We start from the raw sequence: 6,892 nt of genomic DNA, 5'->3' as shown, positions 1-6,892 counted from the left end.
AAGACTTTGCAGACCTGGGTGGGGAGGAGCCCACGCCGAAGCAGGTTTGCTGGCAGAACTTGTGACCCCACAGGGGAGCCAACGCTGGAGCCATCTGCTCCTGAGGGACTGCACCCCATGGAAATTACGGACCCACGCTGGAGCAGTTCGTGAAGAACTGTAGTCCGTAGGAAGGACTCACATTGGAGAAGTTCGTGGATTACGGTCTCCCATGAGAGGGACCTCATGCTGGAGTAGGAAAAGAGTTCGTCCTCCCCTGAGGAGGAAGAAGCAGCAGAGACAACGTGTGATGGACTGACCCCAACCCCCATTCCCATCCCCCTGTGACGCTGGGGGGGAGTAGGTAGAGAAAACTGGGAGTGAAGTTGAGCCCAGGAAGAAGGGAGGGGTGGGGAGAAGATGTTTTAAGATTCAGCAGTTTTTATCCTCTCCTACTCTGATTTTGATTGGTAATAAATTAGATTAATTTCATCAAGTCAAGTCTGTTTTGCCCATGACGGTAACTGGCGAGTGACCTCTCCCTGCCCTTATCTTGACCCATGAGCCTTTTGATATATTTTTCTCTCCACTGTCCGGTTGAAGAGGGGAGTGATAGAGCGGCTTTGGTGGCGTATGGATGCTGGAGACTAGGGCCTCCTTCTAGTGAGCAGTGAAGAGGATCAGGAGAGAAAGGTGTGCCCTGCCTTTGATCACAGCTGCTGGGTAATTTGCCTGCTGAATCCAAGCTGGTCAAATACAGGAGGAAGCACAGTGGAGAAAGATCAGAGATTCGCATCTCCACCTAAGAGTGGCAGAGCTGTATGGCTGATCACTTCTTGCTTTTTTTAATTACCATGCTGATGTGGTGCCATTTAGGAAATATGGATTGCATGGGAGAACGTAAGGATGAGTGGAAGAGGGTGGCTTCCCATGGGGAGAGCTGTGAAGTGCTGCAAGGACACTTGGAGAATGGAGAACCTGTGAGAATAAGTGATAGGCGCTTATCTTCTGTCTGGAAAGGCACAGACCATGGTAACTGCCCAGAAGCACAGCCAGTGGAAGAGTGAAAAAACAAGGGCATGTAATTATTTCTGCTAAATGAAGGAGACTGGGATGAAAAATGTGTAACCAATATTAAGTTGGCCGCTAATCACTCCAGCAGTGAGGTCGTGAAGGAGCTTCTCAGCAGGCTTGGAAATGGCTAGGAAAATAAGTGACTTTTAACCTGGAGCTGGGTACAGCTATGAAAGGGATTTGATGTGCGTGACAGCAGGAGGTCTTCCTGCAAGGCTGCATCACGTCCTCTGGCTTTGTGGTCTTCGTTTCCATTGAAAAAGGGCTGGACAGCTGAAGATAAAAAATGCCATCTAAGAGTTTAATTATTGTGTTATTGTTATTTCCTCAGTTAAATTTCCAGTGCCCATATTTACAGCCCTTTCAAGCTTGTAAGGCTGGAAGATCAAAAGAATTAAACACTGAACACAATTTCTGGATATGTCTTTGTAGACATGTCCAAAGCCCTAATCTGCTTTAAACTCTGCCGGGGAGATGCCAGCTGCCCCTGGAAAATAGCCTTTAATGAGATTTGGCTTTCCTACCGGAGGTAGTGATCCAGTCTCTGAACAAAACAGTGTTGTAAGAGATGAGTTAGCTCTTCATATGACCAAGTGCCTGTGCTATGTGGAGAAGAGGAGGAGCAGGAGACCCTTAAACGCTGCTCTGTCCTTTTTCACTCAGCCTCACAAACGTTGCTTTCTGGTTGTTTATTTTACTGTTTTAATGGCTGCTCCTGTGGCATTCACTCTTGGCCGTGCACGGGGCACCACGATGGAGCAATGTTGCCCCAGTGAGGGTCGCAGGAGCCTCCCTGCTAAGGCCAGCAGGATCTCTCGGACTGCAAGCAAGCAGCAGGAGTGAAGTCTCTGTCAGGAATGTCGGGTCATTAGAGACAAGGAGCAAAGAACACAATAATGATAAGTGGTGGTGACATCCAACTCCCAGCCCTGGAAGAGTGCTTTAGGACATAGAAACCAGCTGCTGAAACATGATGGCTAGAGGCTTGACAGAAATAACTTTATAGTTTACGGGATCGCATTTCAGGATTAGCGCCAGTGCCTGGATGTTGGGTTTTTTTAACTTTAATTGTAAAAGCAGAATAGCAGAATCTTGATTTCCTCAGATGCAATCCCCCTCGCACCTCCTTCAGTCAGTAACTCAAGCCTTTCACCAACTGACTACTCAGTATGGGGGACACTGGTTGTGCAGAGGCAGTCTGAGACGGCGTATACATCAATCACCAACTTCGTAGTTTAGATTTAGTGCTTGTAATATTTAACATTGGCACTCATTCTGGTTGGTTTTCACTAAGAAAATGAATTAAATCATACATTTACAATGATTTTTAAAAGTAGATCGTGGGACATCAGTCTTGTTATACTTAAAACCAAATTATCACAATGCAGTGCTTTGAGGAGGTCTGAGCATGCCACAGCTTGTTTGCACAGGCAAAACATAATTTACAGAGATTACCCTTGGTCCAACAGGCAGTTGGTCCAGTTTCAGCCCTTCCTTTTTTTCCATCTTCCTTTAATTTATTATGTTTGTAGCATATATTTCAGCAAAGTGGATGCAAGGGGACCAGCGGTACAACGAGCCTGCTCAGGGGGGTGGGATGGGTTCCTTTTCCTCAGCTGTACACCTTTGCCAGTTTTGCAATTCCACACAGCTTCCCGTGTGGGTCATGAAGCCTCACCTGGAACTGGTGTGACTCTTAGATAATGAGCTATGTGCAGGACTCTTGCAGATGAGCTCAGGAGGGGTAAGAATCCTCTCTGAGTGGTTGCTATCCCCATTTACCCACCTTCCACTGGAGAGCAACCATTCAGAAAACCCAGGAGAAGCAGGCAGGACTCTTTCCTTCCCTCCTGCTTGGGGGCTGTTTCAGTACGGAGATGGGGAGAGGCAGCAAAGATACCAGTCCTGGTGCAGCTCACCTGCAAGCAGTAGTCCTTCTGCTTCTTCTCTTCCCAAAACATCTTGCTCAGGAAGGGGAGAAAAACTCCACTGCATCTTCTCACACCTCTTCCTTTCCTCTGCTCTGTCAGGGCAGAGGAGAATGGGAGGGAGCACACAGTGGGACGCAACCTCCTGCATGGAGGGAAAAAGCCAAACAGAGCAACCTGCATGGTGAACAGGTGGAGACCTGAGTGGAGATTTCAGGTCTTGGTGTTTTGGTGTGGTGCAGGCAGGACCTCATAACCCAAGACCTGGCAGCCTTGCAGGCTCTTTCTTCAGCTTTTTGGAGCCCCTGGGTTTGTGGGCACTCATTTTTTCCCTTCAAAACAAAGCATTTTCCTCAATCAATGAAAGACACACCAGAAAGGGAGAAAAAGGATTTAAAAACAAGTGGCCTGCTGACATAGGCATATGGGACCACAGTGTCACTGTAGCCTGAAACAAATAGGCTTTTTTTTTGGAAGAAGCACAGCTCCCCCACCTCCCATTCTCTTACATTGAGCTCCTCGCAGTGGCCAGGGCACCCTGCCTGCCCTCCAGACCCCCATCTCATCTCTCGTACCACCTCCTGTGAGAAAAGGGAAAGCCCTGTTACACCCATGGCACATCTCTACCTCCATGGCATGGCCCTCTCTTCATTTCAGGCTATTGTCTCTGGTCAGCCAAAGTCCCAGGTGATGTCAAGCCAATGGAGTGTCCTAGGCTTGGCTGTTCCTCTTCTGTGGGGGTGTTCTGATGCAGTTACTTTGACTTCAGTTCCTAATACAGGGATGTTTTTCTTGGGGCTGAGGCTGTTCAGATTGCCTCACGAGGTTGGAGTCTTTGACTCCTTGTTATATGCCTAACATGAAATTGGGCACGTCATTCATTTTTTCAACACCAACCAAAATATGTCACTTACTCATGGCTGCTTGTGGTCATATACTGTCATTTGGCCTTTCCATGTGAGCTGAGTAAAGCTTTAATGTATGGAATCAGACATTATGAAGTATTTGTGTATTACAATAAAATAATGTGAGCTGAGGCATTTTTAGTGGATTTTTTTACTGCAGATGTTGATAATATTGTATTTTCAAACTTCTGCATTACTAACGTCATTTAAACAGTGTAAGAGTGATGATTCCAGATTCATATGAGAGAGCTAAACTTAGGTCATGAAATAAATGCCAGACTCCTAATGAAACACAGTAGGTTAAGAAGTGACTAACATAGTTGCAGCTTTTTTGACTTTGTCTGAACTTGTCCTTTTAGGACAAACAGTTAATGGGTGCCTGTTTTTGTTGAAGAAAAGGGCAATTTTAAAGTTAGCGCAGTTATTTTTTGCCACGTGTTATTTGTTTGCTCATCTTTTGACAACCTTGCATTCAAAAGACGTTGACTTTGCCTACATTTATATTCACAGGTGTAGCTGAATTAGACTAAGCCCAACTCCAGAGCTTGGATATTTTAGTTTGGCATGCCATTAACTTGAGGGACATATGCTTCCCTCTGAAGTATTTAAGACTTTTGCAACTTACTATTCAATAGCTTAATACATTTTTTTTTCAAAAAAAGAAAGATAATGAACTTGAGTTATTTGTTGCACTCTGACAGGCCCCAGAGAGCATTTCAGAGCATCACAAATGCTCAGGTCCCCTGAACCCACTGCCTGGACCTTATGCTCTCCAGACCTTAAAGGCAGGGTCTCAAATGCTGGTTTTCAAAGCTATGTTTGCCCTATGGGCTTGGGGAACCACTCCTTATACCTTATAATGAATACATGCAAGTGCAGGATGGCAGGAAAGAAAGAAGGTGTCCAACAGTTCTCCTAATTTTTGCCTAGACAAAACTCATGAAAACTTTTCTGTGCATTTTAGTTTTGTTGGGGTTTTTTTTGACAACAGAATAACTCTGATTATATACTGCTGCAGAATAAGGAAGAAAAAAATACAGGAAAGCTTTCTCAAGGTACTCAAAACTACAGCTTATCTGCAATGTCTTTGTGCTTATCAGGGACATTAACAACAAGGTGTCCATTCAGTAATACATGCAGCTAACCTTCTTTGACCCATAAATTCCAAGTTTCTTTGCTGCATCATTTGCAAGAAATAATTTAATGATCCAGCTGGCTGTCAAAGGATGGACACAGCATTAGTAATCACCCATGCATATTTGGTTTAAGAGGCTTGTTTACCATTCCACAGGAGCTTTGTGGCAGAGCTAGAGGTTGAAATATGATTCTCAAAGGCATCATTCTCATCCTTAAAAAAAAAAAATCAGTCTTCTCTTTCTTTTTCTCCAACCCCTGCCTCATCCCTTTCTAGCTTCCAGCTTTTTCAGTGAAGAAGAAAGGAATCCTACCATGAGCAACCTCCTGTATGGTGCTGGCCTGATTCACTTCCATGGCTTGGTCCATCTTACGCTCTTCAAGGCAGGGAAAAGAATATAAAGCATCACGTAATTAAAGAATGTGTGTCTGAATCCTCAATTCTTACATTGCCTAATTTCAGAAGACTTGATTTTGCAATCTTATTTATGTTCTTCAGACACTTTTTTGTGCATGTATCTTTTCCTAAAATAGCTTTTTGTTTACTGAAAATCACAGTGGTAAGTGGAATGTTAGTCAAGCCAGGCTGGGTTGGAGTCAAAGGGATGGAGGATGTCAGTTAGAGAAATAGGACCATGGTGTATAACGCGTTTATTAGCGGCGGACACAGCAAAATACTGCCATTTGAAATTAGGGATTATGGTGTTATTTCTACTCTTTGCCTCTTGCGTGACTACTTCTGATCCCTCTGCTACTGTTTATGACTCCCTGCCTCAGTCCACTTCTGACTGCATCCAGTCTCAGTCTCCACCCTGACATTTTTCACATCTCCCCTTCCTGTTTTGGGGCTAGCTGTCTCTTGCAATTTGGCTAGGAGGAGATAAAATATGAAATCATGCCATATGTTCTTACTCAGTATCTCTGTGCTGCTTTCCTGGATTCAGTTGAGAAGGAAAGCTTTTCCACAAACATCTGCCAGCTGATGACTGCTTAAGCTGGAAAATAGCTCCTTGGTTCCCATAAAGAGGTACTTTTCCTCCCTTGTCTGGGAACAAACCTATACTTTTTCTAGGAAAGGCATAAGCTAATGCTGAAGGCCATTGAGTTCTTGAGCTACTTTTTTTCAGAAACTATTAAGCACTTTGCATCTTGACTTGCATCCTTCCACGCTGCATATACAGCACATCTCTGCGCATACAAAGAGAAGTGATTGTGTTTGGCTTCGAAATATATTCTCTCATCCCCATCTCAAGACTCAGGTCATCTGTCATTCTCCATTCTGACTTGCACGAGGCCAACCAGACCTATAGACTGAAATACCATTTTTTTCTATAAATGTGAATTTTGACTCCCTGAACTTGCAGCGTGTCTAAGTTCTGCAAATCCCACATCTTGGTCTGTAGATCCAAGACAACAACAACACTGCCTCCTGATTTCTAGCATTTTCTAACCCTCCAGGTCTAATTCTATGTGGCTTGAAAATTTCCTAAGTGCCTGAAGCTGCATGCGGATATGTGCACAGAAGTGCGTGTTGTAGAGCGATGTGATATTAGAGCTGTGCTGATACTGACTTCTGCAGAGAAACATTTGGCACTAAGGGGCAGCCTGAAAATCATAGAATCCTAGGTTGGAAGGGACCTCAAGGATCATCTGATCCAACCTTTCTAGCTAAGAGCACAGTCTAGACAAGATGGCCCAGCACCTTGTCCAGCTGAGTCTTAAAAGTGTCCATGTGGTGGAGTCAACCACTTCCCTGGGAGATTATTCCAATGGTTGATTGTTCTCATGGTGAAAAATTTCCCTCCCATGTCCAGTTGGAATCTCCCCAAGAGCAACTTGTGTCCATTGCCCCTTGTCCTCTCCACGTGACTC

This window comes from Egretta garzetta, unplaced genomic scaffold (genome assembly GCF_000687185.1).
Source record: "Egretta garzetta isolate BGI_Z169 unplaced genomic scaffold, ASM68718v1 scaffold5, whole genome shotgun sequence".
Taxonomy (NCBI): Eukaryota; Metazoa; Chordata; class Aves; order Pelecaniformes; family Ardeidae; genus Egretta; species Egretta garzetta.
Note: the sequence above shows the minus strand (reverse complement) of the source record.